The sequence below is a fragment of the Pleurodeles waltl genome, chromosome 2_2 (assembly GCF_031143425.1).
Source record: "Pleurodeles waltl isolate 20211129_DDA chromosome 2_2, aPleWal1.hap1.20221129, whole genome shotgun sequence".
In the NCBI taxonomy this organism is placed as follows: Eukaryota; Metazoa; Chordata; class Amphibia; order Caudata; family Salamandridae; genus Pleurodeles; species Pleurodeles waltl.
Window position 1 is genome coordinate 463775435 of NC_090439.1, and position 24994 is coordinate 463800428.

Sequence of the window (24994 nt, forward strand, 5' to 3'; positions counted from 1 at the left end):
TTTGGGGTGGGTTGGGGTGGTTTTAGGGGCAGGAATTGGGGTTGCAGTAATTTTAGGGGCCGGGGTGGGGGGCTGGGGTAATTTTGGGTTTTAGGGGTGGGGTGGGGGGGTTGTGGTAATTTTAGGGGCGGGGTGGGGGATTGGGGTAATTTGGGGTTTTAGGGGCGGGGTGGGGGTCACAGTAGTTTTAGGGGTGGGGGTTGGGATAGTTTAGGTTTAAGGGGTGGGGTGGGGGTTGTTGTCGTTTTAGGTTTTAGGGGCAGAGTGGGGGGTCACGATGGCTTTAGGGGTGGGGGTAAGAGGTTGGGGTAGTTTAGGTTTTAGGGGCAGGGTGTGGGGTTGGGGTGGTTTTAGAGGCGGGGTATGGGGGTCCCAGGAATTTTAGGGGTGGGGGTTGGGGTGGTTTTAGGTTTTAGGGGCACGGGTTGGGGTAGTTTTAGGTTTTAGGGGCAGGGATGGGGGGTCACAGTAGTTTTAGGGGTGGGGTGAGGGGGTTGGGGTAGTTTAGGTTTTAGGGGCGGGGTGGGGGGTTGGGGTGGTTTTAGGTTTTAGGGTGCGGGGGTAGGGAGGTTGCGGTAATTTTGGGGACGGGGTGGGTGGTTGGGGTGGTTTTAGGTTTTAGGGGTGGGGTGGGGGTTGGGGTAATTTTAGGTTTTAGGGGCGGGGTGGGGGGTTGGGGTAGTTTAGGTGTGGGGTGGGGGTTTGGGGTGGTTTTAGGAGCGGGGTGGGGAGTCGTGGTAATTTTAGGGGCGGGTTGGGGTGGTTTTAGGGTTTAGGTGTGGGGGTTGCGGTAGTTTTAGGGTCAGAGGTGAGCGGTTGGGGTGGTTTTAGGGGCAGGGGTGGGGGGGTCATGGTAATTTTAGGGGCAGGGTTGGGGAGCAAGGGGGTCACATGCTGGAACCATGCATGCCATTCTACGCATGCCTTTACCAGGAATGCCTTTACAACGAAAAATCATTGTTAAGGCATTTGTGGTAAAGGCATCAGTGGTAACAACACGGTTGTTGTTCCGACCGCGTTGTTCAGGCATGTGTGATTCCAGTATGCGTGGTTCCGACATACATTCGCTATGTGAATTCCTGCAGTGAAGCAGTCCTGAACCAGTGGGATATTTAAAAGTTCATTCGGCACAGGATTAAAATCTGTTGGGATAAGCAGCTGTATCTCTGTTCAGGCACCACAGTTAACAAAAATAATGCTTGTCTTTGATGCTTAGCGTTCATTTACAAAGAGTCTTCCATCACACAATTTGTAGGAAATAGGCGCTTCAGGGTGTTTCAAGGAGCAGCTAAGCAGTTCCAATCAGCCAGTACCACCTCACAATCTGTTATTAAGATATGCTGCCAGGCAAAGGCAAGCAAGGTTGCCTACATAGTATTGCTCTCCCTAGATTGTTATTAGGACTCAAACAACAAGAATCACATTCTGCAGAGGTATATTTAAAAACTGACTCTAACAGTTTTTTTCTTCAGGTATATACTATTTGTACAAAAGTAAAACTATCCATCAATAAAACTCAATAAATAATTTGCATATAGTTCATTGGATACTTTCTAATCGCTGTAAATTACAAACTATGTATCACTGTTCAAGTTACCAAGCTTGCAATTAGGAAAGCTATTTGACGGACATTTAACTTGTAAGTTGTAAATGATTCGAAATGCACGTATCATCTACAAATGTTTAGCCAAATGGACCATCCTACTAGCATTTTTAGTTTCATTAAGATCAGTTTATGCAATAATAGATTATTAAGGCAAGAGGAGCAGTGATATAATCCAAGTTATTTTAAGTTTAAGCACCACAAGACTGGACACATCCTAACGTGGCATGATCTGAGGCAGCAAAATGCTTAGCCAAGCAGTTGTTTTCTCAAAGTGCCATGTTTCTACATACATTGACAAACTGCCCTAAATTGGTTGCAATTTTTGATCTGTTTTTACACTAATTTCAGGTCACTGCTCATTCAGCACTAGTTCACAAGGAGCTTTGGAAATGTGTGTGGGTTCCTTTCTTACAAACAGAAACCTGAGGATTCCTTGCTTTGTTGGATAGATAAAATTAGCAGTAGGGAACAAAACCAATCAATGCAGTGGGATTTGGGATACATATGATAAATCTTCACTTTAGAGTTGCACTGCCCTACTGCCTTACTTTCCCACGCCTACTACCCATCCCAGAATAAAGGCCATCAGCAAAGACTCTCCAGCCATCTCTTTCCTTGACTTTTATTTCAATCTGACTCCAGGAGTAACTCATTTCCTTGCAGTCAGTCATGAGGACTCAACGCTAGGTGTGTCTTGGCCTTCCTCTTTTCCTTTTCCTTTGAGCTTCCTGGTCAGGGCTTGCCTAATGGTGTTTGATGCAGGCTTACAGAGGGTATGATCTATCGTGCCCCAGAGCCTTTTCATAATTTCTTCATAAGCAGAGAGTTGAGAAGTCTGCTGCCATAGGTCATTGTTGCTGATGGTGTTTGGCCAGCATGTTTGGAGTATTTTCCATAGACAGCAGTTGATGAAGGTCTGGACTTTGTTGGTGATGGTCACCGTTGTCCTTCAAGTTTCTGCTCCATGCAGAAGGACAAATTTTACGTTGGTGGTAAAAAGCCTGATCTTGGCTGCAACATTAGGTCCTTGGAGCTCCAGGTCTTATTTAGTTAAATGAAGGCTGCCCTTGCTTTGCCAATTCTTGCCTTGACAGTGGCGCCTGTGCTGCTTTGCTTGTCTACGACACTGCCAAGGTAAGTGAAGGCCTCAACCTATTCCAGTGCATACCCTGTAAGAGTGACTGCAACTGTGCTGGCCATGTTATCCTTCAGGATCTTGTGTTTTCCCCTGTAAATGTTGAGGACATGTTATGCCGATGTGGATGCCACATTGTTGATCTTCTCTTGCATCTGCTGATGGGAGAGTAGGGCCAGGTTGTCTGCAAAGACCAAGTCATCTAGCTGTGTCCAAGGTGTCCACTAGATCACATTACTTCTCCCTGCTGTGGATGTCTAAATGCTCCAGTCTATGCCTATCAGAAAGAGAAAAGGCGAGGGCAAACAACCCTTGCAGACTCCAGTCCCCACTTGGATGGCTTCCGTGAGTTGTCCTCCATGGACTATTGTGCAGGCCATACCCTTGTGAGAGTTCTGATGTTTGTTACAAGGTTATCTGGCACAACCCAGTGGCGGAAGAGTCTCAAAAGGGGTTCTCTGTCCATGCTGTTGAATGTCTTCTTATAATCAATGTAATTGACATAAAATGGAGTTCCATTCCATCGGATGCTCAATGAGGATGCACAGTGTTGCAATCTGGTCTGTGCAGGATTTACGTGTGCGGAAGACAGCTTACTGGTCTCACAATTGAGCGCCAACTTGTTCCTTCGTTCTGTTTAGGATGACTCAGTTGAACACTTTGCCTGCGGTTGATGGTAGAGTTATCCTTCTAGTCTGCGCACTTACTTAGGTCATCTTTCTTGGGGATCTTGATGAGATATCCTGCTACTCAGTCTAATGGCATCTTTTCCTCTTCTCAGATCCTTGCAAACATGGGGTAGAGCATGTCTACTGATGTTTCAATGTCTACTTCTGCGCCTCCACAGGAATGCTGTCAGGTCCTGCTGCCTTCCCACTCCTCAGTTCTTTGATGGCTTGCTGTATTTCTTCCTTGGTTGGCCTGCTGCAATCAACTGGCAAGTCCTTGTCAGCTGGCTGCATGTCTGGTGGAGACTGCAGCATAGGCTGGTTCAGCAGTTCTTTAAAGTACTCCACCCATCTTTGTTGATGGCCTCAATTACCTATGAGTGCCTTCCCAGCTTTGTCTTTAACAGGTCTGTTCAGCTTGCTGTACCTTCTAGAGAGTTTCCTCATTAAATTGTAGAGTTCTTTCAAGTTTTCATGGCCTGCTGCTTCCTGGGCTTCTGTGGCAAGACCATTGGTGAATATTTGTGTGTCTGCTCTTAAGTTTCTTTATGCTTTCTTGTTGGTTTTGGTGTAATCGCCTTGAGCTTTTGCTTATTCTGCTCTTGTTCAGCTAGTGTTGACTGCAGCTTTTTGCAAGGTTCACCGAACTAAAGACTGTTGCTACAATGTAGCCATACCTAGTGGGCATTCATTATGATATTTGTTTGCTCTAGTGAAGAACATGTTGTGCAAGAGTGGAAAAAAAGCTAAGTGCTGAACAAGATTAATGTTAGTCTATTTCTGTGGAAGGTGGAAAAGGTTCCCAGATGAATTGCTGATATGTCACACTAAATTGAAATTATTTTGGTAAGGATCGGTGTAGAGAAAGACAGAGAGAGAGAGAGAGAGAGTGAGCGAGAGAGAGAAATTGGCTGGTGAGTGACAGACCACAGAATGTGAGAGAAACAGGAAGAGAGTGACTGTCCTTAGAGAGAGAGACTGGCTAGAGAGAGTATTGTGAGTGACACAGATCTGGGTTTGGGTGGGGGTTCAAACTATGGGTCTTTCCATGACACATAGAGAGTTTTTTAGTGACATGATTCTAGCTATCTATTCCTACCATAATAGGGTCCTGCCCTTTATATATTATTGCCATACTTGAGATCATTCAGATTGATTCTATCTCCCACATAATGGTGGTCATGGCACACAGCTACTCAATTTTGACCTAATATTGCTATTTGTGATACAGTTTTGGATATCTATGGCCTAAAGGCAGTGAAAATACCTGCAATATGATGGCCATCCCGAGTATTTCATGATAATGAGAAAATTACATGAAACAGAATCTTTTGGAGAAGTTCTGTGCATTGCATTTTGTAACCACTAGGAAAAACACATTTGAAGCAAATGTTTGGGGGACCAAAATGTATAAACACTGATGTCCACTGATTTTTAAAAGTCAGAAAAATGCTGAGCAAAGCCCACTGGAATTCACAATAAATAAACACTGAAAGCAGGAAACCCTAGTTACATGCAGAAAAAACTGTGGCACTCACAGCTGAGTGTAACTTCTCAGATTGTTCCAGTAAATAGCCACATCCAACAGTGGAACCAAAAAGGTCCCTCGCGGTTTAAGACTACTCACTAATCTCTGCAAAAATAATCATGCTGCCATTGGTATTGCAGTGCTGCCCTCAATCTGGATATCATCATAGAGTAAAGGTGCCATAAGTGTAAAGGAATGAAAACGAGAAAACGCAGAAGGGGAACAGAGCTGAATAACCAACAAATATGGGCAAAGCAAAGAGATCTAGGGCAAGTGTCTTCTTTTCACAGAAATGCTGGATGAGAGCACAGACAGAGATTATCCAAGAGAATGAATACACTTAAACACAAAAAAATAAATAAATTGGGAATAAAAGATCATAGACAGCCAGCTCTAGTGTTGTAAATAAGATGCCCATGAGCCGGCTGGCTGTAGCGGGCATTGGGCATTTCCCTGGGAGGCTGGAAGGACGGTGGTCAGCTTTGCAGAAGTAGGGGCCGGTTTTGCAGCAGTGCTGCAAGCTCAGCCCCCAGGAACAAAAGCAGCAGTGCTTTACACTTGCACCCGCTCCCCACCAATCCTGGGACTGGTCTGACAAAATTGCCAGGGCTGCCTTGGGTTTCCAGTTCAACTCTGAAGATGGTGTGTCTGATGAATAAGGGAGACTGAATAACAAACATATCTGTGTTCTAAATAGATTGTAATGGAGCTATTAAAACTTTCAACTCACAAAAGAGAGATTAAGACTTAAACAAATGAAGTTTAAAGAGGATTTAACAGAAGTCATTTCACAGCCAAGCAAGCACTGGCAAAGCTGATCTAAGCATGCTGAGACCATGGTTCCTGTAATATGTTTTATTGCAAGCATATAAGACAAAAAGACGAACATAAACAAAATGGAAGACATTTCACTTCAATGTGGTGGCCATGTGTGCGATAAAATATTTTAAATTCTAAATTAAAAAAAACATTCATTGCATATAATTTCAATAGTATGGGTGCTGCTATACAGGCTTGCGTATTTAGGACATGTCTGGAAACCCTTTGTTGTTTTAATGCGCATCATAGCAAACTATGATTTTATTGGTGCAAAGGAAAGGTACCAGTGAGTTTGACTGAATATATATTAATAAGCATCTTAAACAGAAAGAATGGCTTAAAAAGATAAAGATTAGAAAGAAAAAAGCATTGTCAAAGTAAAGTACTGGTATGTCATACTGGTGCTGAAGTGCAATTTTTCAGACATATGTGCACACGTGAGCAGGCAAAATGCTGTCACTCACGATGCAAAAGTGCCAATGGTTGAAGTGCGCTTACACATCGTCCAATGCTGTATGTTGTAGTGGGTGGAAGAAAATTGTGAATGACTGTTAAACAGACCATTGCCAATGGATGAATGCGGCTGGCCCAAACCATATTAAATACATACGAATGTACGAATGTAGGTATTTTTTATTTACAAACTTCTGTGATTACATGAGGCTAGTAAAATATTAAGCTGCTATAAGCCAGGCCTAAAGAATGGATAAACATTTTACAGCCTCGTTTAGAGTATAGTGAACAGGATGCTCCACCACAACAAAATGCCCTGTCTGCCAAAATGACAGACCACCCGCTCTAGTCAGAGTTGGGCAGACTATCATGTTACACTGAGGGTGTACTTTACACAAATAGTCCGATGGCCATCAGTGTTGGCACATAAGCCCGTCAGCCCCATTAAGGGCAGGCTGACTGATATACTATTTTCCTTCAGGGCTGCAAGGAAAGCCTAGCTGTTGATAGAGCGTTCCGTACTAATAATTTACCTGTATTTGGACGCTCTTTAGGCCGATGAATTTTTTGGCTAAGTGGGACTCTCCTTACTCTATATCGGTCAATTTAATCAAATCAATAATCAATAACGAACATAAGCAATACCCTGATCAACATAACACTTGACAATTAGTCCAGAATACATTTCGGCGAACCCTGACCTTTCAGTCAGGAATAACCACACCAGTTTATTCAAAGTTAGTGAATTTATTTCCCTATATTAACAAAGCTAGCACAATATAGATATGTCTCAACACCAAATGATAAACATAAATGAACATTAATAGCTGTCCATAACGGCGAAACAGGTGCAATCTATGCAGCATTTGAATAACAAGACATTCGATGATAGCAATGCAAATCACTAATAGTATAATCTGTAATGAGCTAATTGCATACATTTAGTCAGCATAACAAGGTCTCAAATTGCATCGTGAAACAAAAGGAATCCTCATCTAACCTCAAATTAGCATCGGCACGTGGGACCTCATGCAAAAACAATTTAGCAACATTAATTTAGAAAACTCCTAACTAGGGCTCTTATCAAAAATCAGCAGTTGGTTACCTAAAAGAAACACAATGCAATTGTACAATTTCCTTTCATATTTACCAATTACAATCAGCATTCAAGGAAGTCTTCGTCTCACAGGTACCGTTTCTCGATCAGCATGGGTACCGTTTCGATCAGCATGGGACGGGGCAAAGGGGCAGGGGTGGACGGGGCAATTGCCTCACGGCGGCAAAATAAAACTACTACTTCATGCAAAGGGCATTTCAAAGTTAAAGTCTCTAGGGCAAGAATCATTTAAAGTCTCTTTCTCTCGATTAGAGAAAGCATCAAACTCTCTTTCAAAATGGCGTCGCAGCAAGGTGGGCCATAATAGCTGCAAAGTCCTGCAAAAATGGCGGGATGTCCAATAATGGCTGTAATGGCTGGTAATGGCTGTAATGTCCGGGTAATGGCTATTTTCTTCTCGTGCACCTGGTTTAAATAGACAACAGTTCAAATCCAGTAGGGTCTTCCATTGGAGGGTTCATAGGTTAGCTTCAAATTGTCCAATCAAAAACGACAGTTCTCAAGCCTTTACTTAAGCATACATTATCCTTGGAGACGGGTACGCAAGTTGCAACATTTTATACCAATTAACTCACTTTCAGAGCTTCCATTGTCCGCACCTGCAGATTGACCTTGGAGCAAAGAGAAAAATGCCAAGCTGGCCCGAAACCTTAAGATAAGCACGTGAACGATCTCAGTGGAAAAGTACTAGGCCAAAGCCTGCACTAAAGTTATGCTAAGCTAAAACATTTCAAACAAGCAAATCGTAGTATACGTTTACGATTATGTCGGATTAGTGCAATTCTAATACATCACGTTATATAAAGCACGCTTATAATGTCGGCAAACTACTCTGAGGGCACATTTTGTCCCTGTACAATCTTTATTAGTTCGGTTAAAGTCACACATGATTATTGCTACACTACGTTTATGCGCTAATAAATGTAAAACCTTCATTTCAGCTTCATCAATCCCTCCTCTGATGACTACTTGTCATCACACAAACTATTCCCACAAATTTTATTCCATTAAAATTCTGTCAGTTCTCTTTTCCTTTTAATTCCCCTAGTTTTCGCTTTGTATTCTTCTGCCATTCTTTTCATCATTTTCTCTTCCTTCCTTCTTTTAATTCTTTCCATAATCATTATTATTCCCCAAATTCCAAATATGCAAATCAGTACAATTAATATTCCCTGTATTATTTTTAGTAATATTCCATTCCAAATTCCCCCAATCCAATTTCCCACTGAAGCAAGTCCTTTTCCAACCTTCTCCCACACTCCTGGTTCTTTCAATTCCTTCAAATCTGCACTCTCTTTTGTTAGATTAGCAAGCAGAGTTTTAATTTTCACACTGTTGTCGGGAATATACGTGCAACAGTGGCGCGGACCAAGCATTTTGCAAACGCCGCCATCCTTTGCTAAAAGAATGTCTAAGGCAAGCCTATTTTGAAGAGTCATAGCTCTTTCCGCTGCAAGCTCAGCATCTATCAGGATTATAGCACCTGAAAACTTTGTCAACATGTTATCCACTATAGTAGACAACTTTCTTATTTTGATGGAATTCAGCACAACTCCCAACAAAGGAATCATGGCTCCAAATATATCTCCTACCACAGCAGCTGCGGTCTCTCTTTTCTGGATACGATGGGATCCAGATGTCTTTTGAATCATCGATAGGTCATCCAGCTGATAAACCTTTGGGAACACTATACCCAAATAACATCTCCCCCACCATCCTTTCGGAAGACGATAATAGGCATTATACCCACAAATGTAATATACACCTGGAATGACAGGGTCAAGTCCGTTCATCATGAATGTCCATTTGGCCTTAAAGATAAACGTATGTTTACACTCACTCGCTCCTATGAAAATGTTGTCATAATAAGATTCACCTCGATATATACAAAATTTCCCTACATGCCAAGCATCTAAAGCTATTCTCCCTTGTGTCTTTATTGCGGCAAAATCATAATTATCTACTGAAGTCCTCTTATGTAGCTCTTTTTCTAATTTCGCATTCATTTGTGCCCTTCTATCATCTGTGCGATCTAAAAAGCTTATTTCTACTGCAGAGAGCGAGCAGGTAATGTTTTCCCTATGAGCGTGAGCCGTTTCAAAAGGTAGCATTGGCTCGAAAAATTCCCTCATTATTTTAGCATCCCAATCTTTAGCAATCTGGCTTAGCTGCGCTATTATAGGAACATATGCAAAGGTAACATCATAATTTGAGTAAAAATACTGTATGTTAGTTTGACCATAAAATCTAGACATTACTATACTACATGTAATCCCGTATGTAAGAGGCATGTGGTGATAAGTCACCCCTTCCTTTACTGATGTCGGTATCTGTGTACATACATAACAATCTTTCGCATCCATAGTCTCAACATATTCTGTTAGCAAGCGATAGAAAACATTATATGAAAGCTCCTTCTTATCATGCAAGTGTCTCTCATCTAATTCTAGTCTTTTCAATGCGGTTAGTTCAGTGACAGTAACAGGAGCAAAAGTAGAAGCATCAATTTTCTCATTCTCACCCTTTCCATGCATTGCAAGCACTATTGCCATTATTATTAGTACGCATGCAATTATCAAGCCTATACACACATATTTACAATATTTCTTTCTGCTGTTTTGCGTCATGATCTGTATAGAATCAGAGAGCTAGAAGCACCTATAAAGAAACTATTTAGTAATTCAGTTACGAAGCTGAACGAGCTCAATGTTCACACAGTTTTCTTCAAGAGGCCAGTCACTTATCGGTTAGCAGCATTTGTCTCAATTCGGCAATAACTCAGTCTTTTATCAGTTCAGCAAGTGTCTCATCCGGTTTAGCAATGTCTCAGCTTGTTGTTTGTATCACGTTAGATTGTAGCAAGCAATGTCATTTATCACCCTTTCAATCAACAGAGTCCATAAAACTTTTCTTTTCTATTGGTATCTCTTCTTCTTCGTTCTCGAGGCTTAGAGATACAAATTCGTCAGTCCAATCGTCATTGACTGCATATGCCCATTCTGGACCGGAATATCTCCTGTTCGGTATCCTTTTCCTTTTCAATTTTGCTTCTCTTTTTGATTCTGCCTCACTGGTACTTTCCTCTTTGGCCAAGTCTTTTCCTTCACTTGAGGATGGTACCACGACAGACACTTCCTTTCTTTTCTCTTTCACTTTTGGCCTTTCTCCGTCGTTCAAACTTTCTCTAGTTCTTAGTTTTATTGGTGATATACTTAGTCTCCTCTTTGCACCGTGTCCATTTGATGGACCTGCGACCTTTTCTGTGAAAGCTTGAACTGTTTCGTTCTGTTCAGCCTTGTCCCCTCCTTCTGGGGAATCAATCACGTTCTCTTTTTCTTTTTCTGTATCGTCTGCTTCTGGGAAAGCCCTCCTCTGATCAGGCTCTCCTGCTTTTTCACCTTTTTCGAGCCCTTCGTCACCGTTACTTTCGTCAGGCTATGTATCACTTTCAGCTGCTTCAGGTTCTTTGTCACCTTCAGCTGCTTCAGGCTCTTTGCTACCCTCAGCTGCTTCAGGTTCTTTGTCACCTTCAGCTGCTTCGTCGCTGTCTGAGGTTTCTCCTTGGTCTTCCCCAAGTGAGTCTGTTGCTTCGTCCTCAGAGAATGTTTCCCTCTCCTCTGTTCCTGCCTGTTCGCTTTCAGTTCGGTTTTGCTCTGTCTCAGCGCTCAGCACTGTTTTATCAGGCACTGGCAGTTTCAGCGCTTCAACTTCCTCATCTGTGGGACACAACACTTTCTTTGTGTGACTGGCGTGAATCCAATTGGGAACCCCCGCGCACTTCACAGCGGTAGTTGTCGTCAGGATCACTTGGAAAGGGCCTTTCCAACGGGGTTCCAGACACGACTTCCTCACGTGCTTCTTTACCACGACCCAGTCACCTGCTTTCAGTGTGTGTCCTGGACCTTGGATCGGTGGCAAGGTGGTCGCTTCCACCTGGTGAGAGAAAGAGCGGACCACGTCAGCCAGACCTTTGCAGTAGTCTAACACCATATCATCTGTAATATTCAAAAGCGCGTTTGCGGGAACTGCAGGAAGTCTCATAGCCCTGCCCATGAGAATTTCGTGCGGAGACAATCCAGTCTTTCTATCAGGGGTGTTTCTCATTGACATTAGCACCAAGGGCAATGCGTCAGGCCATTTCAAATTTGTCGATGCACATATTTTCGCCATTCTTGATTTTAGTGTACCATTCATCTGCTCCACCAGTCCTGATGCTTCAGGGCGATAGCTACAATGCAGTTTTTGCTCAATGTTCAGCGCTTCGCAAAGTAACTTTATCACCTCGTTATTGAAGAGACTTCCCCTATCTGATTCTAAAGAGATCGGGAATCCAAAACGTGGTATCAGCTCTCTCAACAATAGCTTTGCAACTGTAAGGCTGTCATTTCTACGTGTGGGGTATGCCTCAATCCAGTGACTAAAAATGCACACAATCACCAACACATACTTTAGACCTCCATGCACAGGCATCTCAATGAAGTCCATCTGCATCCTACTAAATGGGCCACTGGCTCTGCCAATGTGGCTCGCGTTCACAACTGTTCCCGTTCCTGGGTTCATCTGCTGGCAAGTGACACATCGATGGCAAACTGCTTCTGCAGCTTGACGAAATCTGGGGTTAAACCAATCAGTTTTGAACAATCTTATCATGGCATCTCTCCCTAGGTGAGCCTGCCCATGATAGAACCGCGCAAGCTGTGATAAGAGACTATTTGGCAAAACAAATTTTCCCTCATTTGAAACCCATAACTCGTCTGGTCTCTTTATACATTGTGATTTAATCCAGGAATCTCTTTCATCCTCCCTAACGTTATTCTGTAATGCTTTTAATTCATCTATTGTATCTACGACCTTCAAGGCGAATGCTTCGGCTGGTTCGAGTTCTGGTTCACTTATCGAATTCCATTCATCTCTGAGTAATATACAGTTCAAGGCACAAAATCTTGCGACTTGATCCGCATATGCATTTCCCAGAGAAACATAGTCCTGTCCTTTTGTATGAGCACTACACTTTACCACTGCAACTTCGGCTGGCATCTGAATGGCGTGTAACAATTCCCTTATTCTCTCCCCGTTTTTCACTGGGGATCCTGAAGAAGTCAGGAAACCTCTCTGTGACCATAGTTGTCCAAAGTCATGCACAATTCCAAACCCGTACTGACTATCAGTGTAAATGGTGACTTTCATCAATGCAGACAGTTGACATGCTCTTGTAAGGGCTACAAGTTCTGCTACTTGTGCAGAATAGACTCCTTGAAGCCAGGACGCTTCCAGGACACCTGTTACAGTACATACAGCATATCCTGCTTTCAAAATTCCCATCCCATCTCTTAGACATGAACCATCAACAAAAACAATTTGGTCATTTTCATCAAGCTTAGTGTCCTTAATGTCAGGTCGAGGTTTTGTGCAAAATTCAGTCACCTGAAGGCAGTCATGCTCGACGTCTTCAGCGTTCTCAATTTCAGCATTTTCACCAGGAAGCAAGGTTGCTGGATTCAACGTAGTGCACCTTTTCAGCTGCACATTCGGTGAGCCCAGAATTATCGTTTCATACCTTGTGAGTCTTGCTCCGGTCATGTGTTGCGTTCGGGAGCGGGTCAAAAGTATCTCAACTGAGTGAGGGACCATGACTGTTACTGGGTGTCCCATCACTATTCCTTCACTCTGAGTGAGGCTGATACCAACTGCTGCTACGGCGCGCAAACACCCTGGGAGTGCTGCTGCAACCGGATCCAAAGTAGCTGAAAAATATGCTACTGGTCTATTTATGCCACCATGGGCTTGAGTCAAGACAGACAAAGAACATGCATCACGTTCATGACAAAACAATGTGAAAGGCTTTGTGTAATCAGGCATACCTAAAGCTGGAGCCCTGCACATGCATTCCTTTAATTCAATAAAAGCATCCATCTCATCTCCTTTCAGCTCAATTTGATCCAAGGCATCCTTCTGGGTCAGTTTCAGTAAAGGCTTTGCTAGAGTTGAGAAGTTGGGAATCCACTGACGACAGTAGCCCACCATTCCCAAAAACTTCCTCACCTCCCTCCTTGTCTTTGGTGGACTCATTTGAAGTACACTTGTAATTCTTTCCTTCATTATTCTCCGTGACCCTTTCTCTATTTGGTGACCCAAGTATTTCACTTTCTTCTGACAGAACTGCAACTTGGAAGGAGACACCTTGTGCCCATTCCTTCCCAAATGGTTCAACAGAGCAATGGTATCGGCTGTGCAACCACTTTCTGTCTTTGATGCAATCAGTAAGTCATCGATGTACTGTAGTAGGGTTGACTCGAATGGCAATTCCAATGCTTCCAAATCTTTCTTTAGATTGACGGTGACTCAGAAAACCCTTGAGGAATTCGACACCAACTGTACACTCTGTCTAAGAATTTGAAACAAAAGAGAAATTGGCTGTCCTCATGAAGAGGCACCGAAAAGAATGCTTGTGACAAGTCGATGACTGAGAACCACTCGGCATCGCAAGGGACTTGAAACATTATCACAGCTGGATTTGGTACGACAGGGCAACACTTGACTATGATGTCATTTATTTTCCTCAAGTCCTGCACAATTCGGACCTTTCCACTTGGCTTTATTAGTCCCATGATTGGTGAATTACATGGACTGCTTAACACTTCTTTCAGTACTCCCTGTTTTACAAATTCGTCAATGAGTTGGGCAACTTTCATGAGGGTGTCTTGTGCCATGTGGTATTGTGGGGTCTGGGGAAAGGTTGCATTGGGTTTTACAGTCACTTTCACTGGTTCCACTCCTTTCATCAATCCCACCTCTTTCCCTGTCATATCCCACACTTCCTTTCCGACTGTTTCCCGTAATTCAGCTGGAATATCTTCTTCAGTTATCATCGGGAAAAGGCAAATCAGAGGATACTCCTCATCGACAGTTTCCATCTCGTCCCCTTCTACACTGTCCTCTTCTTCCCCATCACTGCTCGTCTGAATTTTAATTCCCTCGTTCGAACACATAATCGAACATCCCAATTTGCACAATAGGTCTCTCCCTAACAGTGCTATCGGGCTTGAGTCACATACCACAAATTTGTGTAGCCCTTGATAGTTACCAATGCTGACTGGTACCCGATCTGTAATTGGGTTTGTCAGGTTTGTCAGGTTCCTGTTTGCTACTCCCACCACTTGAACTGTTCTCCCTGAGAGTGGCAAATTCGGTACTTCAATGCTCTTAACAGTTGAACGTGTGGCTCCTGTGTCAACCAAGAATGAGACACGATGACCCATTACTCTTCCCTCTACGTACGGACCCTTTTGATCAACTTCCAAGGATGCTGCAAGCACACAATCTCCTTCCTCTCCTGAACTTTCACTCTCCCATACATTGTTTATTCCACTCTCACTGTGTAATGGGAACTGTTGTACGGTGCCATTTGTATTCATTACCTGACCCGAGACCTGTGGAGGAACCATCACTTGCTGCTGACTCATTGGTGCCAAAGGTATTTGCATTTGCTGATTAGGTACCATGGGAAACTGCTGTTGCATTGGCTGCATTTGCGTCATCTGCATACGTGGCATCTGCATCTGCTGCGGCTGCATAGGTTGTAGTCCCTGCAACTGATTTATGGTCTGAAAATTTGGGTTTGGACCTCTCATTTTCGGTCCCCTCATTGTCTGAAATGCATTGACATCATTGTTTTGCTGACCAACACCTACACCTGCACCTTTCTGCACCACCATCGGGCACTCGCGTTTCCAATGTCCGACAATTCCGCACACGTGACACGGCATCACCTTTTTCAATGCCTGCACACCATTCGGAGTCACAACAGTGTTCAAATCCGGACCATTATTTCCAAAACCTCCTCTGCCTCTGCCTCTCGCCTGTGGCTGAAACATCATATTTCCCTGCAACTGCGGCTGCGGTTGCGGTACCTGCTGTTGGAACCCTTGCAACCCCTGCAAACCTTGGAGACCTGTCTGAGCTGCTTTAAGTTGCATCATCATCACCTTCTCTTTCAACTTTTTCTTTTTCACTTCAATTTGGTCGCTACAGTATTTCGCATAATTTAACACCTCATCAATAGGTTTCGATTGCCAACAAATCAAATGCGACTTTATCATCTGACTTATCTCTGGTCTCAGCCCTTCCACAAATCTAAACACAAAATGAAGCATGTCCTTCGCCTCTATTGTTTCCGTGCCACTGTAGTTCTTGAACGCCTTCAACAACCTCTCATAGTAACTATGAATCGACTCTTTAGCCTCTTGGGCAGTTCGATCAGTCTTTTGCCAATCCACATTTTTCGCGGCAACCTTCGTCTTCAAATGCTCAATCACCTTATAGTACAGGCTCATCACCATAGGTGATGGTGCACCCGGATCCCTGTCTCTCTCTGGTTCACTTGTCGGCCAACCTACAGCTCTTTTGCAATCCTCCCACAAATCTGCCGGAACTACAATCTCAAAGAGAGTGTTCAGGTCTTCCCAGAGACATTTTGCAAGCTTCACAAACCTATCAGTCTGTTGATACCATTCAATCGGCTTCTCTCTCAGTTTGGGAAAATCATCCGTAAAAGACTGAATGTCGCTTCTGTGCCATGGTACATGTATTAATTTTCCCCCTGCTGTCTCCCTCATTGGTAACATGGTTACTGCATCACTACTCTCTGGTCTTTTCTCGTTGAGCTCTGGAGCACTGTCCCTCCTCTTTTCCTTTCTCTTTACCCACCTGCTTTCCCACTTGTCTAAACACCTCCACACTTGTGCACTCTTCAGCAATTCTCTAAGGTGCGCCTTCATGCCTGCTGACCTCATGTGTTCAAAATCTGTGGTCCCGAAATCCAACCTATAGCTCCTGCTCAAGTGTTTTGTTTTGTCTATATCAACCCCGTTTTTGTCAGCTATTTCCTGCAAGCTTTTATGTACCTTATTCACTTCTTTCGTAATCCTTGGACATAGGTATCTCAGCTCTTCTTCCGAGTAGGACTCTAACCTATTCACACCCATAGTCCCTTCCACCAATTCTTGTGCTTCCATGTTCAACCTGACCCTATTCAGATAGTCTTCTCCCTTCCCACTGGCTGAGCTTTGTGTGGAATTCAGACTGTTGAACCACTGTGTCAGCTGTTGCGCATTCAACCCCATCAGTGTAGCATTCACATCGACTGCCATCGATGGTTGCAGCAACTTTTCAGTGTTCGATGATAGTGGTATCATCAGTGGGGGACTCGACCTCACCAGTGTTGACTGAGCACATATGGGACTAAACTCCATCAAGGACCCAGATCCAGTTGGCTGAGCCGCTATCGGAGTTATCCCTGGAGTGTTTTCTATGCACCTCCTTTCTGTCCCATTCTGCAGTATTGATCCCTGGCCGCTCATACCCAAGTTAGGCTGACTGTACAAAGGTACCGGTGGACCTACAGTAATGGGTAGTGATATCGCATCTGGGTTCTGTCCATTTCCCATGTTCTGAGACATGTTCATTCCCAAACTATGGGTCATCATTGCCGGCATGCCCATTTGACTCCCCTTCATCTGAGCATGTGCGTTTCCCCCCTGCATCTGCTTTTGAGGCATCAAAAACTGAGTTGCTTCAGCTTGTGCCAGTGTTGGGTTGTGACCATTCTGTCCTCCCATTACAGTCGGATCTAGAATCATTCCCGTACTGTTGTCACTGCTGTAGTACCTTGGGACCTGCGGCTGATAATTTTCTGCTGGTTTCAACATGGGCACATCTGGATATATTCTCCTAACCTGCGGTATCTGCGGGGTGAACAGTAAACTCGGGTCCTTAGATCCCGATGATGCTCCTGAACTCTGACTTTCACTGTTCTGTACCGATGCCGGAGGGGCAGAACTGGTACTTGGACCTTGTCCACTCTCTGCATAAGGTGGTGCACGGTCGTTCAGCAATTGCATTATTAACTCCTCATCCTCTAACTCCTCTTCTCTTCTCAACTTTTCCTCGTCCTCTCTATCCTTGGAAAACCTCCTGTTTGTCTTACAGGTAGCTTTCTTACCTGTCTCCTCTTCTTCCTTAGTAATTGCGGGAAACAATTTTATCCCCTGCAATACATCTGACCTCCACACCTTCTGTGCATTATCCCACCTAGCGTCCGCTAGTGTCTTTTCTACCTTTCTTATCCTGGTCTCGAACTTATTTTGCTGTTGCTGTCTAGCCATCAGTTCCCAAATTGCCAGAGCCTCAAACTGTGCTGGCCTTGGAGGTACCTTCATGTCGTACATCGCAAATCTCAAATTCTCTAGGATCCTTATATTGAAGGTCCCATGGATCGGGAACACTACGCTCCCATGTTTCTCTGTCAGCTTGTGCCATTGCTTTAGCCAAAGGCACGGAGCTACCCCTTTTTCCTCCATTACGATGTAAGCTGGTGTACCTTCGGGTGGCGTCTCTTCTCCTACGCTCGCTTTAATGTAAGACTCCCCCTTCATCGCACTCCTTAATCCTTTAAAAAATTTCATTTTCTCGTCTTTTATTTCACAAAGTTTGTAATCAATAGGTGACTTTAATTCCCGGAATACTCTTCGCTTGCCTTTCCCCTTCCAATCGAGCCCCACGGACTGCCTCCAATCCGTGCGCGACCCTTCTCTACAACCAACCTAACCCAGCTCGGTTCCTAGTGACGTCACACTCACACACTGCGGCTGACAAAGCCTCGCGGCTAGTCCTCCTTCACTCAGCTCCTCTAACAACTTCTTGCATGTATCGCGAGCTACCAAAAATATAAAACAGATCTGTCGGTCTACTACAGGAAGGGCAACACAATCGCTTCAGGACCTTAGGGATTTTTCACTAGCCTCGGCAGTTATTCCATCTTTCTCGGTCCCCACTTTCGCAAGCAAATCTGACCCGCAGACCTACTCTCAACTTGTCAATGATCTATTCTAGTGCACTTAGAATTTTGTCAAAGCCCGAAGTCGAAGTTTTCTTTCACTCCCTTAACACACGTACCGACTCGTTGACCACGCCCGATCAACCTACTAAACCGCCCAGACCACAACATAAAACAACATACTCCGGAGTCTCTTGACCTCGCAGGGCCCGTCTCAACAACAACAACCACGTGGACCTTTTTATGCACAAAGCGCCACACGCACATGAAGTTCGACGACTTCCCTACTCTCACACTCGGAGTCGCACCTCCGCTATTTTTTCTATGAAGTTCGACGACTTCCCTACTTCTACACTCGGAGTCGCACCTCCGCTATCCTCTAAAATCCTCGCAACCTTTTCACCCAATCTGCGGCAATAAGCTGTGCAAGCGCAAAACCCTAACTTCACTCATACCATCACTAGTACCGCCAACGCTGATTCCACACCTCCATTCTCTCCATTCGCAAGCTCCGAGATCCCGGGAAAGTCGCGGTGGACCTAGCCCATCATCATTCTCTCAATCAGTTTTATCCAAGAAAAATCTAATTCAACTTCTCGAGTGGGGTCTCAAAGGGTGTAACCGTTAATTCAACACCATGTACTTTAAGAGTACGGGGTCCCAAAAGGCGAAACCGTCCTCTGCTACCATCTACTGATAGAGCGTTCCGTACTAATAATTTACCTGTATTTGGACGCTCTTTAGGCCGATGAATCTTTTGGCTAAGTGGGACTCTCCTTACTCTATATCGGTCAATTTAATCAAACCAATAATCAATAACGAACATAAGCAATACCCTGATCAACATAACACTTGACAATTAGTCCAGAATACATTTCGGCGAACCCTGACCTTTCAGTCAGGAATAACCACACCAGTTTATTCAAAGTTAGTGAATTTATTTCCCTATATTAACAAAGCTAGCACAATATAGATATGTCTCAACACCAAATGATAAACATAAATGAACATTAATAGCTGTCCATAACGGCGAAACAGGTGCAATCTATGCAGCATTTGAATAACAAGACATTCGATGATAGCAATGCAAATCACTAATAGTATAATCTGTAATGAGCTAATTGCATACATTTAGTCAGCATAACAAGGTCTCAAATTGCATCGTGCAACAAAAGGAATCCTCATCTAACCTCAAATTAGCATCGGCATGTGGGACCTCATGCAAAAACAATTTAGCAACATTAATTTAGAAAACTCCTAACTAGGGCTCTTATCAAAAATCAGCAGTTGGTTACCTAAAAGAAACACAATGCAATTGTACAATTTCCTTTCATATTTACCAATTACAATCAGCATTCAAGGAAGTCTTCGTCTCACAGGTACCGTTTCTCGATCAGCATGGGTACCGTTTCGATCAGCATGGGACGGGGCAAAGGGGCAGGGGTGGACGGGGCAATTGCCTCACGGCGGCAAAATAAAACTACTACTTCATGCAAAGGGCATTTCAAAGTTAAAGTCTCTAGGGCAAGAATCATTTAAAGTCTCTTTCTCTCGATTAGAGAAAGCATCAAAGTCTCTTTCAAAATGGCGTCGCAGCAAGGTGGGCCATAATAGCTGCAAAGTCCTGCAAAAATGGCGGGATGTCCAATAATGGCTGTAATGGCTGGTAATGGCTGTAATGTCCAGGTAATGGCTATTTTCTTCTCGTGCACCTGGTTTAAATAGACAACAGTTCAAATCCAGTAGGGTCTTCCATTGGAGGGTTCATAGGTTAGCTTCAAATTGTCCAATCAAAAACGACAGTTCTCAAGCCTTTACTTAAGCATACATTATCCTTGGAGACGGGTACGCAAGTTGCAACATTTTATACCAATTAACTCACTTTCAGAGCTTCCATTGTCCGCACCTGCAGATTGACCTTGGAGCAAAGAGAAAAATGCCAAGCTGGCACGAAACCTTAAGATAAGCATGTGAACGATCTCAGTGGAAAAGTACAGCTTCAAGCAAAAATACACGTTTATTAGCACATTGGAAAAATACGAGCATCTAAATCGTGAGACCAGGCAACTAGGCCAAAGCCTGCACTAAAGTTATGCTAAGCTAAAACATTTCAAAAAAGCAAATCGTAGTATACGTTTACGATTATGTCGGATTAGTGCAATTCTAATACATCACGTTATATAAAGCACGCTTATAATGTCGGCAAACTACTCTGAGGGCACATTTTGTCCACGTACAATCTTTATTAGTTCGGTTAAAGTCACACATGATTATTGCTACACTACGTTTATGCGCTAATAAATGTAAAACCTTCATTTCAGCTTCATCAATGTCCTGAATAGAACATTTTTCAAAAGACCCCCACCCCTGGGAGAAATCACTCAGGGTTATTATTATTTTTTTTTACAAAAATATACTTCAGCTTTGGAAGTGTCTTTTCTGTTAAACAATAATGTTTGTTAAGTGGCCACATGAAACATGGCAGTCATCTAAGAAACTTTCAGCGCCTTCCGAAAAGCTGCTGTGGCAGCAGCTCCTCTACAGGCATTGGGATCTCTGCCAAGCAGGTGAGATCTCCAAATATGGTCAGCAATAGTTTTCCAGGGTGTGGGAGGGTTTGACCTTTGCCACCCTGGCAGATGGCGAGCCTCCCACTAAACTTCAAAAGAGGATCTTAATCTTTTAAATAATAATAGATAGAAATGACAAACCTTAGAAACTAGGAAATGTGGTCAGAATTTCTCAAGAAAGCATTAACAACAAAATATACACTGTGAGCAGTAGAAGGAAATGACTAATGCAAGTATAAGGTAAAGCAGATATATGTCCAGCAGTAGGCAAAGAAGCAGTTTAGTCTTTTTAGGATTGGTGTTAGAATATTAGAGGATATACAAGCTTCAATGTCTAACAACATGCACCTAAATAAGTACATGTCTCAACAAAAACCTGATAGTGCAGGTGGCAGTGCCTTTGGCACTCACAACAAGATTGCTAGAGTTCCAGGGTTGGGTTCAATTACAGTTTTGTCTAGCAACATGCTAGAGCCAGCTACTGCTGTTATGTAGTAGTGCTCTGGTCATCACTATAGTGACACACAACCAGTGCCGGCTTTAGTGCTGGGGGTGCCCAGTGCGACAATTGTTTTTGGCACCCTCCCACCATATGAGCCACATCCTTGGATTCCCTCACTACCACCCTGCAAAAGTGCCCCACATCTCTCCACAGCCCTTCTTTCAAATACATTTCATTAGTTTTAAAGTGCTGGTAAAGGCTGACTTTACTAATCCACTCAGCTATCCACATAAAATGCAAATCTTTTCTTTGCAGCAGGTATATTAACCCTCTATGCTACTTTATGGAGAGTCAAAATGCCACTAGACAAAACTTCTATCTCTCCCTCTAGGAGGAACATTAATCAAAATAGTTGTCATGACATTTTTATTGCTGCCTGAATGCTGGGCACAATAACTCTGCAGCAGGTGCTTTTAAATCATACTTTATTGCTAAACACAGCTCACTCCTGAGGTCAGTGCCCCCTCTCCAGGTCAGCATCCAGTGCAGCCGCACCAGCTGCACCACCCTGAAGTCAGCCCTGCACCTGACATTTCTGTATGTCAACAGCTCAAGCACTGAATAACAAGGTAGTTCATTTAGGAAGCACTATGCAAAATCCCAGATAATGTTGAAAAGCCTATAGGAAATAGTGAATACTTTGGTTCACCAAAGTTAGACCAGAGTCCAAGGTGTGGGGTCTAATGGTCAGTGGAGTTTTAGGACATCTCTTACAACAAAAGTACACGTATCTTTCACCACCCTTGTTAGTTAGGATTACCAAGGTAGGTACTGAATTAGGCAGGGCTACCTGAGCTGAACCATTGCGTAAGGGGGCATGCTGTTGAAATCATGAAAGAATTCTTGTCAATAACCAAGTAGGTCAGGCAAATGAAGATTAATCAAAGTAATGCTAAGTTAACAATCTTTATGTTATAAAATGTGAAACACCATTTTTTTATATTAGACTAACGAGAGAAAAGAAGCCTAACAGCCCATATGCCATGGTCACTGGGAGGGGCACCATATCCATCTGAAAGTAAGAATGCTGTGTGAAATGTTGTCTGATTGATTGGGTCAAATTCTGTTTCTTGTAAGCTTTAGTGCTTCCTAAACGCATAGATAAAATTACAGGGTGGACAGGAGATACTGTCTCTAGTGGACTGGGAGAGGATCACAGAGCTAGAACCACAAAAATGAACTGCTGGCTTCTGCAATGTGTAAAGAATGAAGGAGCTCGCTGACCGTAATATGCATAATGATGGTGCATCTCAGGTCCGAGCCCTATCAACCCAGTATGGCATCCGTAATATTTATAAGGGTGTGGACATTTTCAGTGTTAAGCCCACCACTCTCTTGTGCATGCTCTATGAAGCAGGAGTTGATTGAGATGTTCAGGATTAAAAAGACTGGGGTTCTGATCACGAGTATGGATGCTATTTATTAGGCATGGTAAATAACAATACTATGCAGTATATTACTTATTAAGTGTGATTAAATATCACCTATTCAGAGTTGTTGGAGAAAAACATGAAGATATTGGTGTTTAACGCACCAAAATCTGCATTATACGGTAAATACCACACAGTTTTCCCCTGTTAAATTTTGGCAGGTTTGACCTGCCAAAATGTCATGAAGGTTGAGTTATTGCGTTATTTCGGATGCATTAAATACCTAACAACAGTAATTGCAACCCGTGTGTAAACAGGGATTTAAACACAAGATGGAATTTAATGAGCAACTCATAATCAGGCTCTAAGATTAATACAATAGAGAAGCATGCTGGAAGGTAACTTCTTCTAGACCCTGGTAGATGGAGTTTACATGAAGTGGACCCACAGAGGTCTCACCTTGTCTGAATAGATTGATGTCATCCTCAATCACAACACCACCAGAGGGGGCATTTTGACTAAAGGAGCCAGACTGCCATTGTGTGGGTACTAGGTTGTGCACAGAACGAGGCTAGCAGGATTTGTTCTTTAGAAATCAACACAATGTTGAAGAGCCAGTATAGTGTGCTTCAGAGTTTAGATCCACTGGGTTTGAACAACTGCTAGAGAGAACTTGCTGGAAATACAAATATGCTGTCAGATTAACTAATGGTGTGAACTGTGAACCAAGCTCACCTATGAATGCAAGGCCCAAGTTAGACTCACTTGCAGACTGTGGCTCTTGCTTTGTGTGAAAGCTGACCTAATCAATAATTAACATTGATAAGTAATTAAGAATTCTACATGTTTTAGGTTAACATAGAGTAAATTTGTGTTTATGGAAAAAGTGCCCACCAAAGTGGCCAGCATAACGTGTGCGGCATTAATAGAGTAATGGCATTAACTGTTAAAATTACGTGCATAAGTAAATAAAATGTATTAGTAGACCATATTGATGTATAATTGAGATGTATTTGCTTAAATTTATTACGCATAGACTAATTGAGAACTTTAGGCCTACTCGACTAAGACTCATGCTAAGTTTCAGGGAATAAAATACATGTTCAAAACTGTTTTTCTGATGCACGGAGAAAGGTTTGTTGTTCTTTTGTCCTTTGTACACACAGAGTTGACCAAATAGTTTGTAATGTGGCAACGTTTATGATGTCTTAACTTTCTCATGAGAATTGTCCGCTGTAGTGCAGAATAACGTTTTATGTTACTTATGTTGCATTGATGCGTGAGAAGCAAATGTTCCCAGGATCTAACAATGGACTCACTGACAAAAGTATGAATTGCAACTAAGAAGTTGCCCAATGGAACTGGTGACAGGAACAGAAGATGAGGAACCAATCAATGGCATGTGAAAAACTGTCTAACTATATCACCGATTTGAGAATGAATAATTATTTGTTCAACTGTGAACTGACCATATTCTGACCAATGACAATGTGAGAAAATACTTTGCACACTTCTAATATATCCTGACTACCTTTGGCAAGATCTCAGATCAGACCCAAGAAGAATTCAGGAAGGAAGCTGACGCTGATGCACAGAGACCAGAGCAGAATTAAATGCCTTTTATAGAGACCATACTTGATGCCCTTTTGATTTTGGTTCGGCTAACTTAGAGCCCATTGTGGCTGAGCTAATCCCCTTCATTTTCCCTTACTGTGAATGCTGACCAGACAAACGTCCAGCTGACGAAGAAGTCTCTGCTTGCTGACCCATTAAGGAGAGGTATAATGAGATATAATGCTATTTTCTGTTGCAGGTTTGTCTTTCTTTTCTAGGTACCAACATCTATATTTTGCTAGAGCCATAGCTAGATTTTTTTCCAAAATTATCTTTTGTCTGACTTTTGCTTTTTGAATGAAGCCCAATATGCACATTGAATTAGAGGGTTAGGTAGCATGTTCATGTCCTATATACAAAATTAATCTAGGATTGATTTTGTTCAACTGTTAATGATTTATGTATGCTATATCATTAGTCCAGATTTTGTTGATAATAATTTGTGTAGTAGCTATTGAATGTCTGATGTTAAATGCGTTAGTGAAATTAAGGTTCTTTTGCCGTTTTGGTCAACCTGTGTTGTTTATGTATGTCTGTCAGTTAATTTTGAGATTGCTTTTACGTGACTTTGGCAATGTTAATCTAGTGAAATACATTTTGTAACTTTACTGAAACGTGTGCTTATTCATGGCCACATGGTCGGTCATGGTGTGTGAAGTTACTGACTGAAATCTTTTACAAAATGTGAAGATAATTTGATGTGTTATTTTGTAATTTAATGATGAATAAGGTTTGTGACCATAGTAAATCATTCTTAACAGAGTTAAAAGGTCCATGG

The 24994-nt window shown here is 42.8% G+C and overlaps 1 protein-coding gene across 1 annotated transcript in view; it reads right to left on the reverse strand.

Annotated features, from left to right (window-relative positions):
* Positions 1 to 24994, reverse strand: part of ADGRE1 (adhesion G protein-coupled receptor E1) — a 675746-nt gene that overhangs the window by 90785 nt on the left and 559967 nt on the right. The gene's annotated exons all lie outside the window — the stretch shown is intronic.